Genomic DNA, 21,000 nt, shown 5'->3' on the forward strand with positions numbered 1-21,000 from the left:
CCTGGTCAGGAGGGAGGCGAGCAGAGGAGGCCAGGCAGGGGCTTTGGCTTCCCTGGGGTCTGATTGGAGGTTGGCCCGATGAGTCGGAGCTGGGGGCGCGCCCATCTCCACTGGCTAGGGCGAGAGCCGCCGGCTCGGCCCCTCCCCGGAGCCGCTTTGTCCCGGGTGACGGCGGCGGTGGTTGCGGGAGCACCGGCAGGAGGCACAGCTCGGGTGACCCCGCGACCCGGAGAGCGGGAGGCGGCGCGCAGTGCGCACCGCCCCACGCCCAGGTCCGCGGGCACCGCGCTCGGCCCGCCGTCAGGTGAGCAGGCAGAGCGGCGCCCGCAGCCTTCCGCCCCGAGGACCCCCGAGCCGCCGCCACTGTCGCCGCCGCCTCCGCGGCGCATCGAAGACGCCCTGCAGGTCGGTTACGTAACGGCGCAGGCCCTATCGCCCCTGTCCCCTGTCCCACCAGGGCTGAACGGCTGGGTGCCAGGGGACCTGGGCAGTGGGAATCAAGGACCGCGGCATTTAAGGGCAAGGCTGGAGCAGCTGGAGAGATCTAGTGGCCAGTCCCCAAAGCATCCCCGGGGACAGTTCTCCCATGACCCCCTCTAGGAGGCGCTCATCTCCAAGAGCCCCCTCCCCACTCCTACTGGTCAAGGGTCCACCTTCTCAGGTGCAGCAGCAGGTGCATACGGACTTGAGGGTTCAGAATAACTCGGTTGCCCTGGGCTTTGGGCTTAGAGAGGGAGTTGGGGGAGAGGAACAACACAGAGAGAAAGGGAGAAAATGAGGAGACCCCTGTCTAACCAAGCTTTGCCAAATTTGTTAGGGAGGGGGAAAGGGGCTTTTGGACACAGCGGGCTGAGAATTGTCCTGCCTGGGCTTAGCCGGCTTGGGTCATCTAAAAATAACTTCAAGTTTGAAAAGTGACATGGACAGGAGCGCGGTGTGCCGGGTTCGTCGTGCCTGTCAGGTTTTTCTCTTCAGAAGTCATCGGAGGGGACAGGGCAGACAGTCTCAGCCACCTGATCCCTCTCGGCTCCCTCTGGATCTCGTTGGTTTCCAGGGTGCCTCGGTTTGACTTTTGGTTAATGATTTATTCCCCCAAGGCCTTGCTGTCTTTTTTTTTTTTTTTTCCCCTCTTATCCGAGATGGATTTGAGCAGATTGCATGCTTCGACAGTCTCCTTTTTCTTACGCTGGGGTCGAAGTGGTCAGCGGAGGACTATTACACCCACTGCCAAAGTGATGTTTTAAAAATCTTGCTTTAGCAAAAACAACAACAAAAAATGTTTCTTGTTTCTCTTTAATTATGCAGTCCTAGCATTTTTCACAGACGGAGATGAAAGGATGCGAAAGCATTCTTTAGCCAGAATTCATGTATAGCAAGACTTTTAGGGAAAAAGATGCATTTTTGCAGTATAACTTAACTTCCATCCATTGTTCTTAATTACAGTAAGTTCAAAATACGTAACAAGGGAGTTGTGGCCATGGGGTAGATCTTGCTGACCAGGATCTGGGTTCCAGGAGATCATGAAGATGGATATGGACAGTAGGTAGGATGAGTCAAGAAGCAGGCCAGCGTGGGCTGTGGGTTGCAGGACTGAACCCTGGGCAGCTTTTCAGGAGCCACATTGCTTTTCCTTTTAGCCTTATGGAGCTATTATACCACATATGACCGGTCATTGAGCTCAATTAGCCTGAAATGGGAGTTGGGCTTGGCTTTCCAATCCACTGCAAATCAAATCAGTATTTACTGAGCACCTATTACCTGAATCTGGTAAGATGATTTGGGGAGGGACAAGTGTCCTCAACTGAAGTGACCAGATTGTAAGATCTTAGAAAATGCTTAGTGTGTGCAGGTCCTTCACAAGCCATCTAAATGCGGGAGGATGCAGCTTTCCCCAGTGAGGGACATTTAACACAAGTGGGAACTCGAGAGAGAGCTTTCTCATTTGCAAGCACTCATCACACTTGCATAACTGTTTGCAGATTGTCAGGTGTGTGGCGGGGACGGGCGTTCTTTTTATCGAGTCCGACTTGGACGGGGACCGCGGAGGTTGCGTTTACCCACTTCTTTAATTCTCTGCACCGTTTTATTGACCTGCCATTCGGTGAGCACCTACTGTGTCTGTGCAGGCTCTGTGCTAGGGGCGAACAGAAACGAGGCCCTAGACTTCCCAGAAAAGAATCCAGCAGAAAATAAATGATAGTGATTCAGCATAGTGAGCATTTAATGTAGAGAGGAGCGAGGTCAGTGGGAGCCAAGAGATGGGAGAGTGGAAGGAATCTAGAGGAGTCTGCCAGAGAGTACACATTTGGACCGGCTCCCAGTGGGTGGTTGGCATTCTCTGGAGCAGGCACTAGGCATCTTGTGTAGAAAGAAAGGTTATGTTCAAGAGCACCTCATTATGAGGTGACAGGGTATCACAGCCGAGGAGGCTATGGTGAGCTGGGGGTTCTGAACAGATTCTACTGAAGAGGAGGCATCATGCAGCCTCCCAGAGGAGACATGATCTGATCTCATTTGTATTTCGCAAATGTGGCTTTGGGGGACGAGGGAAGTAGGGCGACAGAGTGGGAACTCAGGTGTTAGGCAACTGGTATGGTTCCGGCCCCTCCACATGCTCCCCAAATCATGAGGTGTGCGTGAAGCAGGTGCCAGGGGCAAGGGAAGCAAAATCTACAGGGAACCTTCTCAGGGCAAATCAGTGGCACTTTGTCACCAGGTGAGGACTGGTGACGAAGGAGGGGCTTCGGCGTGTGGAGGCGTGGTCAAGCTTTGAGTGAGGTAAGGCGCTCATGAAGATGGGCAGATTTGAGAAGGACTGTGGGATTTTCCTTTGAATATCCAAACAAGGCACTTTTGTTTACAAAGGTGGCTTCTTCATTCTGGAACTGTCTACTACTCTAGCTTTTTCCTTCCTTCCCGAGGCTATCAAGTGTTGCCTCTGGGGATGAGGGAGGTGAACTCTCTCCGCGGTAGGATATCGTCTCTGCCTTTAACACCCCCCCCCCCATGCCCCAGTGAACATCTTAACTCTGTTGTGTGAACACTGCTAATGGTAATAATTAGAATGTGTGGCATTTATTCTGCACTGGCCGTCATCACTGGATAACCTGCAGCTAACCTTAGGTGGCCCTGTGGTTAGTTTCAAGGAATTGATAAGAAAAGCAAGGCTAAGAAATAATAGGTTGTCTAGAGCACACAATTGGTAAGAGGTGCACCTGGTGTTGGAGCCCAGGTTCCGAGCAGCGTCGCCAATCATCAGCGTGAATTGATAGCATTGGAATAATCCCTTCCCTATGTTTGGATGCTTGTGGCCAATGCTGCAGAAGAGAACCGAGCTGGTCAGGAGTCTCGGCTTTTCCCTGGACTCTGTGCTTGATACGCATATGCAGTGAAACGTTTGCAATCTTACATCTCCTCTCTGGCTTGGGCTATTTCATTTTAAAACTCATTGTTTTTATCTATCTATCTATCTATCTATCTATCTATCTATCTATCTATCTGGTTTTTCGAGACAGGGTTTCTCTGTGTAGCTTTGCACCTTTCCTGGAACTCACTTGGTAGCCCAAGCTGGCCTCGAACTCACAGAGATCCGCCTGGCTCTGCCTCCCAAGTGCTAGGATTAAAGGTGTGCGCCACCACCGCCCGGCCTAAAACTTATTGCTTTTAGTGTGTGTGTGTGTGTGTGTGTGTGTACATGTCTGGGGGTGGCTGCAGAGGTCAAAAGAGGGGTAGAGATCCATTGGAGCTAGAGTTACAGGCAGTTGTGAGCTGCCTAATGTGGGTGCTGGGAACTGAACATGGGTCCTCTGGAAGCAGCAAGCACTCTTACCTGCTGAGTTCTCTCTTCAGGCTGCGTTATTTTGAATGTAATGGCAGAAGAAATTGGCTCGGTACTCTGTAAGCAAGCTCTGTGTTCCAAAGTCCTGCCATCCTGTTCCAGGTTTGTCTTCTAGCGCTGCAGATCTGTGTTCCATTCATGCCTGCATGGGTACCTTGTTCTTAATCACTTGATATGGCATAACTAGAAGTACAGAGATAATGAGAGTGTCTAATGTTGAGAGAGCTCAGCTAAAGGGTACCAAATTAGAGGACTTTCCCATAGCCAGTGATCCCGTTCTTTACTTCAGACATGTTACTTAGATTCTGAACGTTTCCTCATCATGGAAAAAAAAAAAAACCTAAGGAAATTAGTAAGTGTCTAGTAAGGTAGCTATGGGAATTGAAACGTAACAGGAACCAGGTGCTAAATAAAAGTTGGCCTCATTGCGGAGCGGAGGTGGTCCACACCTTTAATCCCAGTGCTGGGGAGGCAGAGCCAGGCAGATCTCTGTGAGTTTGAGGCCAGCCTGGTCTACAGAGTGAGATCCAGGACAGGCACCAAAACTACCCAGAGAAACCCTGTCTCAAAAAAAAAAACAAAAACAAAAAAACAAAAAACGTTGGCCTCATTGAAAATACTCTAGAAATTGGGCCACACCCTTCATCCCCAGGACAACAGATACATAGAAAGGAAAAGCAAAGTGTCTCTGAAGATGCTTTACTATCCTGTCATCCTTTGCTTAAAGTTATGTGTATATTTGTGTATGCATGTCCATGTGTGTGCAGAAGCATGTGCTCATGTGTGCATGATGTGGAGGCAGGAGGACAACTTCAGGTGGAATCCTCAGGAATGCCAACCACCTCCTTTGAGACAAGGCCTCTCATCAGCCTGGAGCTCACCAGTTAGGCTAGACTCATGAGCCAATGAGTCACAGTGATCCTCCTGTCTCTGCCTCCTACTCCTGGGCTTACAAGTGCATGCTGCCACACTGGCATTTACTCACTTTAGCAGCTAATGCATTTCCCTAGCTCCCCGACTATGAAGTTAAGATCTACTCCTGCTTTGAGTAGCATCTATCATAGGGAGATTGCTGAGATGAGGTGCGCATGCACGCGCGCACACACACACACACACACACACACACACACACACACACACACACAAATGCCTTCCAACACATGACTCTGAGAAGATGCAGAATGACTCCCTTTTCTGTGGAGCCTGTGCCTGCCTTTTGTTTTCCCTAACTCATCCTGCCTCACCTTCTAAAATGCTTCTTGTCCTTGTTTTTCCCCTTGTGCTATGGATTTCTAGGTGTTGTGTTTCACAGGTTAACTTAATTCACCTAGTTTATGAGTCAAAAAGCCCTTTGAACTTAGCCGAAGACATTGTGAAAATGATAAGGAATTCTGGTACTTTCTAGATGTTAAAGACGTGCTTCCAGAAAGAGTTCACATTTCCCACAGTCCACAATGTTCATAGAAATGTCTTCTGTCACAGGGAAGGAGAGGACTGTAATTTCATGTCTGAGCTCTCTGTGCTCAACTCACTGTGAAACAATGACTAAAATGTGGAGTTTCTATATTGTACAGCGCATGCACTAAAAGACATTTGAATGCTCATTGTTGGACTAAAGAATAAAATACATGCGCTGTGAATGAGACCCTAGCTTTTTAAAACTATTGCCTGAGTTCTTTGAGGGAATAACTACTTTGTTCTGATGGATTTATTCTGCCGTATTGTGAATGTGCCGAGGGCATGGGCCACACAGTAATACCTCTCTTACAGCGTTGAGAATGGGGTCTAAAAATCTACGTGACCTTGAACTTGCCACTGACCTAGCAGTTGTTGGAACTGGCATTTGTGTGTTGCTGCTCCAGTTTCAACACTTGGTTCAGCAGGCTGTGCGCATCGTCTTCTTCAGACCTTACAAAACTTGGGGAATGGGCACGAGTATTACTATCTACAGATAAGCACACTCGGGGAGTTCAGGGGGATAAACTACCTAGTGCCAGGTCTCTGAGCTGCAAATTAGGAAAACAATCTCCCTACCTTATAGAGAGGTGAGGGTGGCTGGGCTCCACCCACTCTGTGCACTGAAGAATAGAAAACTCTGTACAGATCTTAAGGATAACTGTCACAGTAAAGAACTCTAAGAGTGGGGTCTGGTAGAGTACTATGTCTGTGAGGTGAGAGAGGTACTCTGTGTCTAAAAACATATATGTCCAGACTGGAGAGATGGCTCAGCAGTTAAGAACATTGACTGCTCTTTCAGAGGACAATGGACCTGGTTCAATTCCCAGGACCAACTTGGCAGCTCAAACCATCTGTAACTCCAGTTCTAAGGGATCCAACACCCTCTTCTGGCCTCCACAGGCACTGCATGCTTACAGTACACAGGTGTACATGCAAGCAAAACACCCATACTTATGCATAAAATAGAATTTAAAAATTTAAAAATAACCCAATTATGTCATGCATTAAGGAAACTAGATCTACTTGCTCTGTTCTTTGGTACAAAAAAACTTGTTTCCTTCAAGATTAACTTATGTGTTGTTGATAATACAGGCTAGCCAACCAAGGTCAAGGCTGGTCAATCATGGAATCAGGCCTGGCTGGTGGAGGGGCAGGAGAATGTGGTATGTACGGAAGAGGTGACTGGCAAAGGGTGTTTCACTATAAACAGATGCTGGAAGTCAAAGTCAAGGTCAAGGATGGGATAGGCACAGAGCAAGAAGAGAAAGTCATCACCAGGGTTCACATCAGGTTTGAGTGACAGGCGGGAGGCTGGAAATATCTCCCATTGTCTGCTGAAATCTGTCTACTCAGCAGAAAAGACATTCTACCCAGGGATTTTTTCTTATGTATTTATTTTTCTTTGACATATATGCATCCTATAAATTTTTAGAAAATATGAGAAAATTATAGAAAAATTAAAATTGCACATTACTATGAGCATTTTTTATTTTTTCCATCCAGCCTTTTCTGTTTGTATATATATATATATATATATATATATATATATATATATATATATATATATATATATAAATATAATTAGGGTCATAATGTGCAGAGAACTTTGCCTCCTGTGTATTTCACCAAACATTTTAGATAAGTTACCAGGGGCAAGTCAGTGATCTTTGTGAACACTCGTGGGTGCATGTGCACATTTGTATGTGTGAGAGTGTGGGTGCATAAACCCATGCATACACTTTAGAAGTCAAAAGTCAATCAATGTTGAGCATCTTCTTTAATTGCTCTCGAGCTTATTTTCTTATTCTCCCACTAAAACCAAGAGCTAACCATTTCAACTTGACTATCCTGGAGGTCCTTCTATCTCTACCCATTTCCCCAAGACCTGGAGTGACAGACATGCACTATCGTGTCTGGATTTCACTTGGGAGCTGGAGATCCAAACTCAGGTCCTCATGGCTGTGTAGTAAGCATGTTAGCCCATGCAGTCACCTCCCTAGCCCTCCCCCAAACTAGTTTTGGTAGGTGTGTAATCTTTTCAAGAATAAATGCTATAATGCATTTACTCTTCTGCCTTTGAGTGGACGTTCAACTTATTTCTAAATATCCAAAAAGTCATAAACTAGACTGAGATAAATTTATTTTTAATATTGTGTAAGTATGTGTCTGTGTCCATGAGTGAAGGTGCCTGTGAAGGCCAGAAGAGGGCGTCAGATGCCTGGGAGCTGGTGTTACAGGCTACTGTAAGCAAGCCAAGGTGGATGCTGGTTGTCTTGTACATAACCAAACTCCAGTCCTCTGCAAGAGCAGCAGGCATTCTTAACCAGGGAGCCATCATCTCACTAGCCTCTCTTAGGAACATCTTTGAGCACGTGTGTGTGCGCGCACAAACTTTGGATTATTTTTCTAGGCCCAATTCTAAAGTTCCCCCTAAATAATTGATACTACTTTCACTTTATTTGTGTGTAGATGTGTGTACATGTCTGATAATGTGCATATGCATGTGCAGGTACAGACACATACTTGGGTGCATGTCTGCATGGAAGCCAATATCAAATGCCTCCATCAGTTTCTATACACCTTAATTTTTGAGACAGGGCCTCTCAATGAACCCGGAGCTCACCAATTTTACTAGACTGGCCAGACAGCAAGCTCCAGGGCTCTGCCTGTGTCTTCTGCCCAGCACCATTGAGATGACCTGTGCAAGCCACCATGCTTTGTGAGTGCTAGAGATTCAAACTCAAGGCCTTACGCTTGCCTGGCAGACACCTGTTGCTTTTTAAGGAGTGTGAAGTAACAAACAACTTTGCAAAGTAGTGCAAGAGAATGCGGCTCTCACCTCTGCCCAGTTTGTAGGCTCTCTTCATGTGAAGGTAAGAGTTGGCACCAATGCTTTGCAGAGTCAGCCCCACTCTGGGAATATTTGAGCTTGACAGTTAGCGCTGGAATTTTAGACTTTCTCTGGGGTACATCAGGATGTCGGACAGGGGCCTGATAGTCCACATGCTTGAGGGCTTATAATTAAGTCCAGTGTAGTCTGGTGGCTGTTATTAACAGCTTCTCATGTGGACGCCTTGACACATGTGATGTAATAAATTCAGATCAACTAGTGGGCAGCTGAAACCAAGGCTTATTTGCCCCAGAGCAAAATCTCTTAGTCCTGAGCAGTGAGACCAAAGCAGTATTGTGTCAATATGCTAAGTTGTTCCTCCTGTGGATGTCGGTGATGCTCAGGTCATCTTGTATGATGTACAAACAATGTCTGTAAAAACACAGGATCCAACTGTGGTCAGGGAAGCTGCAGGTGTGTTTATGAGGCCCTTTCTCTACTGTTTTATTTATCTCTTGGTGATTTCTGCTCTACACAGCTGTTGTTTCACAGTAAACTTCAACATTTGACATGGTGACATTCAGGGGGAGCATTGAGTGAAATGCTTGCTCGGTCAGAGACCTCCAAGACGTTCCCCCTGATCTCTCAGGGCCCCAGCACAGCAAGAGGCTGTGGGAATTCTTAGCTGGCACTTGGATGTTGGTGTCCTTGTAGCATTGTGAGATTGTCATGGGTGAGAAGGGGCAATTTCTTTCTCAATTCTGTTTCCAGCAACCCTGGGAGACCCAATGGCTTTGTTCTGGAAGGTTAACAAGGTGTTCTCGGAGCCCCTGTGCACACAGACAGGCTTGGGAAGATCAGCCGCAGGAGGAAGTGAGATGGACTGGTAACCTGATCAGCAATCACGGTTCTGTTAGGTCCATATGACCTTGACTCCAGGCGGTACCCAAGTATCTCTTGTTTTGTAAAAAACTGCTTGGATGATTGACATGCAAATTTGTGACATTAAATTTAGGATGGCTTTGGATAAGGCTCCATCGTGTACTAGTGAATTAATAACTTCCATGGGACATGGGTCAGTCTACAGTGGTCCTGGAGGAAGCCCAGGCATGTGCTTTTGCCTGTGAGTTTCTCTTCCTTCCTGCTTCTGTTGATTAACATAGCCAGCCCCAAGGAAACTCAGTGGTAAGAGCAGGATGAATGTGTATGACTGACGGAATGACCTTCAGGAGCTTTGAACTTGGAACTTTCCCACTGAGTTGGCTCCTCATGGCACTCCTGGTTTTATTCTTTAAAATGTTGTTTCAAATCTCACACTCATAAGAATGACTTTATTTATTCCGAAGATTTGGGGTAATATTACCTTCAGTGATAAAGACCAAACTCACCCCATGCTTACCAAATTCTTACTACCCTTCACTGAGCCCCTTATTTTAGCTTGACCATTTCAATGTTTCAACAACAACCCTTGGCATTGTCTTACAACTCAAGATAAAGTATGAGGCTATGAGGCTATACTATATAAACAAAATTAGAGATAATTAATATGTTTTCATGAAAAAACATTGAGTACTTTTTAATGACAGTATAATTTTCAAGGGTACATCTTAAAGGAAGGAAAATCTAAAGAATAAATACAGTTTAGAGACCTTTACTTAACAGAAACTCCACATATCTGGAGACCTACAATGCATTTCTGAGCTGGTCACATGGGCACCTGTTTGCTCACTCCATCCCCCACTGACTGTGAGCTCCTTTTGGATTATTCTACATCTGGAAGCCATCCTGGGCAAGTCCTCATTCTGTCTTTGTTCAATGACTTTACTCCTTCCTCTTTCTTCTCACATATTCTCCAGGAACTGTAATGTTTGAAAGCTAAAAGAATGTTTCTTTCCCTTTCCCCAAATAATAAGGGAGTTTAACGGTTATTTGGGGCCTATTGAGTCTGAGTCTGAGTTTATTATCTATTTGATAAGAGGTCATCTTTGAGGTATTAAGTTTTATATATATATATATATATATATATATATATATATATTTTTTTTTTTTTTAATTTTATTGTTCCTTTAAAAAAATCAGGTCAATTCTGCTGTGGGATGTTCTGTATGGCAAATGTGTTGCTGATTGGTCAATAAATAAAACACTGATTGGCCATTGGCTAGGCAGGAAGTATAGGCGGGACAAGGAGGAGAATAAAGCTGGGAAGTAGAAGGCTGAGTCAGAGAGACACTGCCAGCCGCCATGATGACAAACAGCATGTGAAGATGCCGGTAAGCCACGAGCCATGTGGCAAGGTATAGATTAATAGAAATGGATTAATTTAAGCTGTAAGAACAGTTAGCAAGAAGCCTGCCACGGCCATACAGTTTGTAAGCAATATAAGTCTCTGTGTTTACTTGGTCAGGTCTGAGTGGCTGTGGGACTGGCAGGTGAGAGATTTGTCCTGACTGTGGGCCAGGCAGGAAAACTCTAGCTACACAGTTCCTTTAGAATTTCCCAAAGTACCTATACAATTACATTTCGTGTATGTGTATGTGTGTGTACGCGCATGTGTGCGCATGCAGTGTGTGTGTGTAAGACAGAGGTTATTTTGGGGAACACAACCCATAAGGTGAGTTGCTCTCCATCTTGTTTTTTGAAACATTCTCTCACTGAACCAGAGCTCAGCGACGCTGCTAGACTGGCCAGCCAGCAAGCTCAGGGACCTCCTCTTTCCACTTCGCAGCTGAGGTGCCAAGACTCCCCATCCTGCCTGGCTTTCCTGTGGATGCTGAGGCTTTCTGAATGCAGGCAGGTCCTCACGCTTGCCTGGTGAGCACTTTCCCAGCTGGGCTGTCTCCAACTTTTTTTCCTATTTGTGTGCAGCTTTGATCAGCGCTGGGGTGGAACCCAGGGCCTTGCACAATCCAGGAAGCCACTTATTTTTCCCCCTCATGCTCACACTGGTAATATTTTTAAGCATAATATGCAAATACTGTCATGAAGTTATTCTTCCTACATCATAAGGTTCCTGTCAGTCATGCCTTTTGTCAATCACAGCAAGGTAAATGCTGCCAAATATGTACATTCCTTTCCCTAATTGCAAATTGACTTTTATGGCTACTTATTAGAGAACCCCAGGAGGCCAATAGAAACCATAGAGGCACAGCTGCGAGAGACCAGATATTATTTCTTCAACTTCCTATTGTAACAAATAACAAACCACCACACTGTTTATAAGTAAATCAAAAGTCCTTGTAATAAATAACAAACTAAGAAGCGGTTGCATGTGTCAGTGTGTCAATATGGGATGTTATGGAAGTGCTAGACTTAATGATGGTCAGAATAGGATCATTTTACTAATGAGAACCATTCTGAGCACATTGTGACTGTGGAAGATGTCTACTAGACAGTCTCCCATCCTTATTCCTGAGAATGGTGTTCTTCTATCAATTACATCTCTTCTAGATTTCCTCAATCCTTGAATCCTCAAAGGATCCATCACTGTCCACTGAACCTGTACTTATGGTGGATACATGCTCTATTACATGTATACCTGATCTATTCACATGTATATTAATTTGTTTATTCCTACTGGGTCCCAAGTATTGTTTTAGTAACTGAGATATGAAAACCAATAGGACTGAATCACTGTCCACAGTGAAATTAGAGTTCAGGAGATTTCCACTCCCCTGCCCCCCAGCTTCCTCTGCATTTGCCTGTACAGACCCCTGGACATTAAGTTCCTAAAGCTGAAGCAAGTACCTGCTCATTCATCCTTGTGACAGCTGCAGCACCTGCCAGGAGAGCTTGCTTCTGCAGGGTTCTCCTGGGTTAATGGGAAAATGAACTGACTATCCATTATATCCACTTTAAATAATTCAGAAGCGTAGTGCTGGGGCTGTCAACACCTTCAGATGTCTTTAAAGCCTTTGTTCCCTGCACATAATTGTTCAGTATAAAAATAAGTTGAGGCCTAGAAGATGGAGTGGCAGTTAAGATCACTCGCTGTTCTAGCAGAGTTTGGTTCCCAGAACCCACATAGGGTGGCTCATAACTGCCTGTAACTCTGGCTCCAGTGTATTCTGAGGGCACCAGAACACACACACACACACACACACACACACACACACACACACACACACACACACAATTTAAAAACAACACAGGTTTGTCTATTTTTGCTGTGTTTTTGTTTTTGTCAATAAGCCGGTTCTTTCTAGAATGTACCCTGTACCTCACTGATGGGCAAATCCAAACCCCAAGTGTGACTGATAGCACTGTCAGAATTTCAAGGCAGATGGACCAAGGCCTCCTCATGTCTCAAATTCAAATGGTTTGAAAGGCTCCTGCTCTGGCAGGCATGGTGAAACCTGTTCTGTTTGCTGGAATTTGGACAAAAAGCAATTGAAAAGGAAAAATTGTCTGTGTATTTGTGTGTGTTATGGGCACTGAGCGCCAGGCCCTGGGCTCAGGTCTTCCCATGTGTCTTGCACACAGGACTGCAGGACATACTTTCTGCTCCTGGTCTGAGATCGTTTAGATGAGGACACTGAACTTCAGGGAGACTGAAGAGCTTGGTTTGGTTTTTCAGGAGGAGAACCCAGAACTCACCAGTGGTGTCTTTGTCTCATGGTCTGTTGGGCTCTGCAGTTATTCATGGAGGAGTGGGGTGAGACTTCTCTACCATCACTCTCAATGCTGTAGCGTGTTATTTTAGGAGTGTGAAACAGGACCAGCACACTTTGGATCATTTAAATATCCCCCCTACAGGAAATAATACAGTCACATGGTTTGGATGTTTGATCTTTAAAAGTAATTATATTGATGCCATTGCTATGTTAGCAGTTGTGGACTGGCAGGAATAAAAACTAGTCTTACTAATTAAAAGGCCATGTGAGTGCATGGTACACTGTTACAGGAGAGGTGTGAGTTTGCACAGAGAGATGCTTGGGAGGAGAGGAGCATCCTCCATTCCTGGGACCCCTTCTCCCCATGTTGTGCTTTCCCGTATCCAAGGCAGAGTGAGGATGGAAAGTGACAGCGACATGTCATTAACCATCCGAGTATCAAATCCCTGTCGGGGATTTGAACGGAGTTGTTTTCATGATACCACCTGCATTCGGTTAAAGCATTTTAGTAGGAGTTGGTGACTTCAGATAAATTATAGGACCTTGGTTTTATGTCTGAACATATTTAAATATTACTGTAATTAAAAAAAAACACTTGAGTAAAATTGGAAGTAGAAGCAGCGCCTACTTTTCCTAAAAAATAATATGTTAAATTTTCAAATTCTAGCACTATAAATTACTCCACATGCACTACCTACTGCAATCCACTCAGAGGAAACAAAATACTCCCCACCCGCCAGGTTCTGGCCCACCTGCCTCAAGCCTTTCTAGAAGGATAAGGCATTGATGTCTCCTTTCCATCTATAAATATTCCGAGGGAAGCTTAAGGTCTAACCTCGTGTAGGATCCTCATTTCGACAGTTCTCTAATGCACCTCTCACTGGCTCAGTCCCTCAGGGCCTTTAGACCAGTGGTTCTCAACCTTCCCAGTGCTGCGGCCCTTTAATACAGCTCCTCATGTGGTGGTGACCCCCAACATAAAATATTTTCATTGCTACTTCATAACAGTAATTTTGCTCCTCTTATGAATCGTAATGTAAATATCTGATATGCAACTCCTATGAAAGGTCATTTGAGTCCCAAAGGTGTGTCTCGACCCATAGGTTGAGAACAATCATTAGACTCTTTATCCCCTCATTATCGTGATCTGATAACTCAGGCACACGTGTGCTACCCATGGCATAGAATCATTTTCTCACTAGTGCTGTAACAACCTGTGAGTGTGGGCTAGGAAGTGCCCCCCCCCAATGAAGGGAAAATTAATGGCTGTGTTGGAATTTAAAAGACTTCTGATTGTGAAGGTCTCAGAGTCGGGCCCGATGACGTCATTAGTGACTCTTCTGCGCAAGGGAAGGCTAGCTGCTCTTCCGTGGAGAGAGCAGGAAGGAGGTGATATCTTGCAGTCTCTTTTCTGTTCTCTGGTGTCACGTGGGTCTTAGTCCTGGTGACTCTGAGCTGAAGACAGTGAGTGAGTGAGTGAAGGAGATGGGAAGCTAATTTTAAAGTACTTGGGCATGGCACAGGAGTCATGTGCAAGAGCTGTGGAGAGCTGGCAAGCAGAAGATGGGTTACAATCCATGCCCAGGGACCTGGAGAATGCCTCCAGGACTGAAAGCTCTTGCTGTCCAAGCATGAGGGCCTGAGTGTAGATCAGTAGAGCACTTGGATATAAAGCGGGCATGGCTATGCATGCGTGAGTAATCTCAGTGTTGTGCAGGGGTGACACAGTGTTGTGGGGGTACACTCAGAAGTGTGTAACCACGGGGGAAGGTTACTAAGTCCAAAGTGTAACCACGGGGGAAGGTTACCAAGTCCCATTGGACAGCTATCTTTTCTACACTTGGCCTGGTGACCACCTGACTAAAAGAAGGACTCATCCATCTTGCCATCCTTAGAAAGAGAAGTGCCCTTGAAGAGGGTCATACATAAAATAGCCTTAGAGACAAAAGTGATCAGATCCCGCTGTGAAAAGGCTGACATGAGCATATGAGAACATCTGATAAGCTTGTGCGTCAGGCTTTCTCAGGGTGTGCTGTGGAGCTGCTGAATACCTCTATCATTAGAGAGGACAAAAGTGAGCATTCCCATAGCTCTTGCCAAAAGCTAGCTCTAGATTTAAAAATGAACAAGAAAGGGGCTGGAAAGATGGCTCAGCATCTAAGAGCACATGCTGCTCTTACAGAGAACCCAAGTCCAGCACCCAGTATCCACACCACAGGGCTCACAATTGCCTATAACTCCAGCTCCAGGGGATCCAACGCCCTCTTCTGACCTCCAAAGGCACTGCACCCACATGGTATATACATACACACACACATAATTAAAATCAATAATTCAAGCAGTCAGGAGGCAGAGGCAGGTGGATCTCTGTGAGTTCAAGGTCAGCCTGGTCAATAGAGCAAGTTCCAGGACAGCCAGAACTACAGAGAAAAACCCTGTCTCCAAAACCCTTTCCCCCCAAAAAAAAGAAAAGAAAAGAAAAAACCCTACTCTACAGATTTTATTAAAATAAGGAAACTTCATTGAAATATGAATAAGAGGAAAATAGTGAGTTATATGCAGAAAAAGTCTCTTTATGTGTATGTTTATGTATGCGTGTATGTATGTATGTGTGCTTGTATATAGATGTGGTGTGTGAGCACATGTGTGTGGCTATGCAAACCTTTGCACACTTATGGAGGTCAAAGCAGGTCATTAATTGTCCCATTCTAGCACTTTCTACCCTATTTCCTCGAGATGTAGTCTTTCAATGATGCAGAAGCTAGGCTGGCAGCCAACAAGCTCCAGTCATAAGCCCTTTAATTACTGATATCTGTTCAGCAGGTGTCATCTGTGTTAATAATAGTATTTATCTGGCTCACATGTGTGTAAGGTGTGATTCAAATCCCTTGACACTTGATATCCCGTACCCAACATTGCATCTCCTCCATATCTGACGGATGGAGAAACTGAGGCACAAAGGCATTAACTAATGTCCTCAGGGCCCCTCAACTAATAGATAAGCAGTACAGCTGGAATCCATGACTTTTAACATCATCTGATGCTGTTTTTAAAGAATGTTGCAGAAAAATGTTACAGGTGGGAATTTATAAATTATAAATAAAGCCTTAAAGAAGTCAAGAATGTTCTGCAAAGGGGGCCAACTCACACTTCGGTTCCTGGTTTTCTGATTTTTACTTTTCATTGTTAGTAGCACCCAACAGAACCCTTATACCCTTAAGGACCTGAGCTAGAGAAGAAAAGGAGGAATCCAGAGGTGTTTCAGAGCACACTGATGTAGCCAAGTTCTGTGTGATGATGTCCCGCCTCCAGTAACACATAGGTCTGTAAAGACCCTTAGTCAGCAAGAAGTACCGAGCACAGTGGGCAGGGGGTGGGGCATGTGCTCTATCACACTCAACACAGTACAGGACACTTTATCAACAGATGTGTGAGTTTTGTTTCGTACACCAACCAACTCAACACCAGCCATGTGTTTCACAATCTGACACAGTGCTCTGTCACTGTCAACATGGCATTAACAGGAGGTTCCACCAGTCTCAGCCTCCCAAGACTGCCTCTCCCTTGACAGGGACATAAAACAAGCTGTCAAATGGGGCTCCCCTGGTCCCTTCCTTGGGTTTGATGATTTGTTAGTGGAGTTCATGGAACATAGGGAAGTAGTTTGCCTAATATTATCATTTAATTACAAAGGAAGGATACAGAAGCAGAGCCAGGTGAAGAGGTACACAGAGTGACTCTGAGTGGGAGTTTCTGTCCTCGTAGATATGGGGTATGACTCCTTTTGGCTCATGGACGTGTTCAGCAACATGGTGGGACTCCAAATGCTCCTCCCCCTCCCTCCTCTCTCTGTGTCTCTCTCTGTTTCTCTCTCTTTCTGTCTGAGAATTTATCATTCATATGTAAGTTACAATGTCATCAGCCATTGAGGATCAGTTGGACCCTCAGCCTCTTTCCCCTCCCTAGAGTTTAACGGCTGGGGCTGAAGATCCATGCCCCCTCCCCCATCACAGGCTGTTTCCCCTGGTAACCAGCTCTCATTCCATGATTATTAGGAACTTTCTAGCAATATTAATACTACCAAAAAACCTGAGAGAGGCTTGTGAATAGTAGAAGATCCTTCACCCCCTGGCCAGCCCAGGCTGGTTTAAGAACCCAGGATGAAAGATCAAGTCTTTAAGCAAAGGCACTCCAATTCTTCTGTTATTCAAATTGAAGAAGAAAAAAAAATTCCCAAGAGTTTCAGGCCCTGAGAGCCAAAGATGTTGAGCGAGACTGAAGTGTGTTTCTTATTGTACCACGATACTCAGACGCCCCACCTGTAGGGTTCAGCCATTGAGAGCTTGCACCATGTTTGTGGTTCACTACCGTCTTCCATGACTGAGCCTCTTGCGGGTAAACAAACATTCATTCATGAACTGGTGTGTGGTTTTCTTTCTTCCTTTTTTGACATTTCAATTTTTTTAATTTTTACAAATTTATTCTTCTCTCATACAATACATCCTGACCACGGCCTTCTCTCTCTCCACTCCCCCTGGCTCCCCACACCCAGCTCCCCTCTCCTCCAGATCCACTGCTCCTCTGTTTCCCTTCAGAAAAGAGCAAGCTTTCCAGTGATATCAATCAAACGCAGCATAACCAGATGAAATAAGACTAGGCACAAACCCTTGTATCAAGGCTGAAAAAGGCAACCCAGTAGGAGGAAAAGGGTCCCAAGATGAGGCAAAAGAGTCAGAGACAACCCTCTCCCACTGTTAGGAGTCCCATAAACACCCCAAACTAAACAACAGCATGTAGGTAGAAGGTTCTAGTACAGACCCATACAGGCTTTATAATTGCTACTCCAGTCTCCCTATGAGCCCTGCTCAGTTGATTCTGTTGGCTGTGTTCTCCTGGTGTCCTTGACTCCTCTGGCTCTTACATTCCTTCCTTTCATTCTTCCACAGTGTTCCCCAAGCTCTGCCTAATGTTTGGCTGTGGGTCACTGCATCTGCTCCCATCAGCTGCTGGAGGAAGCCTCTCTGATGATGATTGTGCTTGGCACTAATCTATGAGTATAGCAGAATATTGTTAGGAATCATTTCATTGACTTTTTTTTGGTCAGTTATGTTTGGTGTGTGGTTTTCTAGACAGAGTCAACGACTGTGGGTAGCATTGCTTATATTTTTACTCATCTTTATTAGGTTATTTTCTATAACTTTACCAATTATTTGTTTCACTTCATAGATACCAATGCCCCCCAAATAGCCATTGATATTTTTCTCATTGTTTTGAATTGGTTTGATGGAAAAACTGAAAATGCCAGCACCTTCATTCCAGCCTTGCTGCTGCTGGTCTGTCTCTGAGACCTTGATCAGGCCCAGAATTATAATAATGGCACTGTGTGCACATTGGAAGGAGAGCCAGATGACCACAATAGCTTTAGTGACAGTACACAAAAGACACTCTGTTTTTCACCACCATCCACCAGTGTGATGGGTTCCTTGAGCGCAACTCCATCCTAAGTCAAAGAGGAGTATGGTTTGCTTAGTGTTAGCTCTGGTTAAGTAGAGGGTGCTCAGCTACTTACCCGGGTCATGAAGAAACGTGTGCAGGGCTTCTAGAAAGCTGTTAGTAGGCAAACAAGAAACACATTTTAAGGACCAGAGAGATGACACAGTGGTTAAGAAACTGGCTGCTCTTTCAGAGGGTTGGCCCCAATTCCCAGCATCCACAAAGCAGCACATGTGTAACTCCAGCTCCAGAGGACCTAACGCCCTCTGCTGGCCCGTGTGGCCACTGCATGTACACGATGTACAGCCATACATGCAAACCAAATGCCCATCCATACACAAAACAATTAAAGAAAAAATAATACAAAAGAGACACATTTCAATGTATATTTGTAAGAATTGAACCATTTTTTTCCAAGTGGCTCAACAAATCCTCAAAAACGTCCAACAATTTCTGAAAGAACTGCCTGATTTACGAGGGGGAAAAAGTAAGAATTGAAATAAGGCAGATAATGTTTGCTTAGTGAAAAACACCCTTGGTTTCTCCCTCTACAAATGCAGTTGGGCATTCCATTTGTCTTGCCAGTACTGCTGGATCAGAAGCTTTGCAGGGTGCCAGCCACCACAGGAAGAAAGAAGAATGCTCAACATATGGGATAAGATGCAAAAATGTCAACAAAAGGGTTCCCCTTGCCAATAGCTGTAAATAACAACACGTGTGTAGGCAGGGATGCAGAAAGGAGGGGCCAGACCGCCATTCCAGGAGCTGTTTCACCAGTTGGTGGTACCCGTGGTGGGCAAGGTGCCCTGGAGCTGCTGATAAAGCCTTGCCTGTACTTTTCTCGATGTGAAAAACTGGTTCTTTGAGGTAATGGAGTGGTAAATGGAACAGGGAATCTGCGAGAAAGGCAATTACCTCAGGGCACAGTCTGGTTTAAGATGGGCAGACGGAATATAGACTTTAAGACCTGGGTCTTAATCTTGAGCAGTTACTGGAGAACAGGGAAGTAGTCGAAGATACAGGCAGCTATTGGATAAACATCCAGAAGCAAGTGGTCATGATTGCATCTTAAATGTCTCTCAGTGGCGATAGGTTGGCAGCTTGGTCACTAGCCTGTGGTGTTGTTGAGAGGTGAAGGAACCCTTAGGAGGTGAGGCCTGCTAGATGTCCCTGGGGTTTGCCTTCCACTCTGCGGTCTGGGTGCCATGAGATAGGCAGCTTTGTTTGATGACATTTGACCTCCCTCCGGGCCCAAAGGGATGTGCTGTGTGAGGGCTGGAACTCTGAGCAACGAAGAACCTTCCTTCCTTTTCAGCTGTCTAGGCCAGGCATTTTGTTGCCCTGACTGACATTGCACAGAGACGATTGAATGGAAGATGAGGATCGGCCAGGCTTTGGGCTAAATTCTCCACCAGGGTTACCTCATCTGAATCTCTCATTGGCCCTCCTTTTAGGGGTGGAAACTGAGGCTCAGTGAATGGAATTGGCTTGCCTACAATCATAAAGTAAAGTCACAGCAAGAGGATTCAGCTAGTGCCAGCTGCAATTCTCAGTCCATCTCCTGATGGACAGACGATGGAGGATGGGGGCCTGGGACTTTTGAGTGTGGGTCTGTCTGATTTCAAACCTATTTAGTTTCTTCTAAAGAGCTCATAAAGAGGTTTTTTTTTTCCAGATGTTTTGGGGGGTGATTAAATACATAACATTGAGTCCATGAAACATCCCATCCCCTCTAAGACAGAACCATTGTGGTCCAACAGGACAACCAGTGCTCAGAACATGCATAAGGTCACAGCGCTGGGAGATGGACTATGCTATATTCAGAAGACAGACCAACTTCAAACCCAAAGTCCACCTCACAGATATATTCTCTTCCTGGATGACTCTAGTGAAAGGGAGGAAGAACCACTGTGTCATGTGGGGACCCATTCCATTATGGAGCTTCTTTGTTGAGAACTAAGATGATCAGTATGAGTGACAACTCATATTTATCAAGCAAGTGATCACAGTGTGTCTCAGTCATTTCCTATCCTATCCTTCCTGTATGAGCTAATAAACCTCCAAAGAAGAATCATAAGTATAATCTCCTTTTATCCATCCTTGACAGGTAAGGGAACTGGACCCTGAGGTTAAAGCCACACAACCAGTAAGGTTGAGATGGGAAAGTCAAAATCAGAACTCCCCAAGTGCCATTCAATTCAGGAGCATCAGGATGACCGTCCAGAAGGTCGTGATTAGTCATGACAGAGGCCCTATAGGCGGGAAAGATACAACACTGCCCACAGCACTGAGGAGAAAGTAACAAGACAAGATGGGTACAGAAGGAAAACCAAGTTAGTGTCCCGAGAGGGACAATGGAAGTGGTTATTGAGGGGAGATCTCACTGAGTACAGGCCAGACTCAGGCTAGAGCCAAAAGCAGTGACCCCAGATGGGATCCATTGATAGATGAGGTCTGAGAGACCAAGAAATAGACTGGAGGGAGGCTCTCAGAAGATGTCTGTTCTAGTTGGCTTTCTGTTGCTGTGAGAAAAACGCTATGACCAAAAGCAACTTAGAGGATCAAACGGTTTATTTGGCGTAGACTTTCAGGTCATAGTCAATCACGGAAGGAAGTCAGGGCAGGAACTCAAGCAGGAACCATATGGAAACGCTTCTGTTGGCTTTCTCTCTGGCATATGTGTAGCTATATTTCTTATCTAGCCCAGGACCACCTGCCTAGGGATGATGACACCCACAGTGGGCTGGGCTCTCTCACACGAATTAGAAATC

The 21,000-nt window shown here is 45.4% G+C and overlaps 1 protein-coding gene across 1 annotated transcript in view; it reads left to right on the plus strand.

Moving 5' to 3' along the window:
* The first annotated feature begins 294 nt into the window (after positions 1-294).
* The window catches only part of Rcan2 (regulator of calcineurin 2), a 237,400-nt gene continuing 216,694 nt past the window's right edge, over positions 295-21,000 (plus strand). Inside the window, exon 1 of the mRNA XM_059282022.1 lies at positions 295-405. The gene's annotated coding sequence lies outside the window, so the exon portion shown is untranslated. The remainder of the gene's footprint in view (positions 406-21,000) is intronic.

Source organism: Peromyscus eremicus, chromosome 16_21 (genome assembly GCF_949786415.1).
Source record: "Peromyscus eremicus chromosome 16_21, PerEre_H2_v1, whole genome shotgun sequence".
Taxonomy (NCBI): domain Eukaryota; kingdom Metazoa; phylum Chordata; class Mammalia; order Rodentia; family Cricetidae; genus Peromyscus; species Peromyscus eremicus.